Source organism: Solanum pennellii, chromosome 9 (genome assembly GCF_001406875.1).
Source record: "Solanum pennellii chromosome 9, SPENNV200".
NCBI classification, from domain to species: Eukaryota; Viridiplantae; Streptophyta; class Magnoliopsida; order Solanales; family Solanaceae; genus Solanum; species Solanum pennellii.
The window spans coordinates 60,473,936-60,476,178 of record NC_028645.1 but is presented as its reverse complement, the minus strand read 5'-3'; positions in this window follow the sequence as shown (position 1 = coordinate 60,476,178).

Here is a 2,243-nt window from a genome sequence, read left to right as displayed (position 1 = left end):
AAATGTTTCATTATTTCATAATTAGTGATAAATAAAGATATTTAATTATAATTACATTTCAATTAATAAGTTCAATTATATTTTCAATGCGTTATAGATTACTAATTACATGATCAACTAATTGTATTTGTTTAAATAGAGTGATCAATTGATTCGAAATGTCTTATTAACTATATTTAGCGATAAATAAAGTTACTTTATTATAATTATCTTTAAATTAATAAGTTCAGTTACATTTTCAATGCATTTTAGAGTAATTGCATGATCAACTAAGTGTATTTGGCTTAAATAAAGTGATCAATTGATTATTTTAGTTTGAAATGCTTCATTGACTCATAATTAGTGTTAAATAAAGTTATTTAATTATAATTATCTTTCAATTAATAAGTTCAATTACATTTTCAATGCATTATAGGGTAATTACATGATCAACTAATTGTATTTGTCTTAAATAAAATGATCAATTGATTATTTTAATATGAAATACATCATTAACTCATAATTAGTGATAAATAGAGTTATTTAATTATAATTATCTTTCAATTTCACTTCCAATGCATTATAAGGTAATTACATGATCAACTAACTCTATATGTCTTAAATATAATGATCAATTAATAATTTTGATTTTAAATGCTTCATTAACTCATAATAATTAGTGATAAATAAATTTATTTAATTCTAATTATCTTTCAATTAATAAATTCAATTACATTTTCAATGCATTATATGATAATTACATGATCAATTGATTCTATTTTTCTTAAATAAAATAATCAATTGATTATTTTAATTTAAAATACTTCATTAACTCATAATTAGTGATAAATAAAGTTATTTAATTATAACTATCTTTCAATTAATAATTTCAATTACAATTCAGTGTCTTATCTATTGCATTAATTTGTTGCAATAGATAACTCATTTGTTGAAAATAATCAAATAAATATGATTATTTGTTGCAACAAATATAGAAATATTTTACAACAAATGTCTAATATGTATTATCTGTTGTAATAGACGACTCATATGTTGAAAATAATCAAACATATATACTCATTTGTTTCAATTGATGATTTATCTGTTGAAGCAGATGAGCATCACTTGCAAAAGATGAGTGAGTCATCTGTTGCAGCTGGTTATAATCTATTGCACTAAATGTTGATTGTTTCTAGTATATGTGTCATTTGTTGTAATAAGTAACTCATAAATTGCTGCAACATATGTCTATTTTCAATAGAATCATTTAACATTTTACGAATATAAGAGTAAAATAGAACTCATGATAAAATAAATGGACATCTATTAAATATAAAATATTATCATCAACAGTTACAAAATGAGAAAGATTGACCAGATAAACATAATTTATTTTTGGGTTGTTCCTAGCAGATAACCACCTAAGAATCCTTGAAAAAGAAATTATTTTCGAGTAATTCTTGAATTGCTTCCAGAAGTAAGGTATTACTTCAATACCCAAGCCTAAAAGTATAAAAATGATGAAATAAAAATTTAAAATAATTATTCAATAACAAAAATAAATAAAATATTAAAATTAGAAGTTTACCATGGAAGCCCAAGAAAAATCATATGAATTGATCGTCTATGATGATAACATTGACAAAAAATATTTGATAGTCAAGAAATCAATTTGTGCATAATTTAAAAAAATAACAATAAATTTAATAAATACACATAATACAATCATCAATATATAATACAATATGTTATAACAAATAGGTCATCTATTGAAACAAATAAGTCATCTGTTGGAAGAAATCAAAATAGTCTACTGATTTGATTTCTTCCAACGATGACTTGTCTGTTGCGATAAATGAATTATCTACTGTAACAGTGTCTTATCTGTTGCAACATATAAGCTATATGTTGGAAGAAATAAAAAAAGTCTTGTTATTGATTTGATTTCTTCCAATCTATGACTCATCTGTTGCAACAAATAGGACATCTATTAAAAATAATATAAGAATAAAATATTTTTCACAACACTAAAATATTTATTACCAGTACTATCTACAACACCAATAAAATTAAAAACACTAAAAACAGCACACAAGCTATTTTATCAATTAAACAATATCAATCTCATGTGTTTATCAATATACTAAGAACACCAACAAAATAAAGATTTGATGCAAAGAGAAGATAACCATCAAAAAATTTGGGAATACATTTGAAAATAAAATTGATGCAAAGAGGACTTTTCGCAAATCAAACTTCTTTCT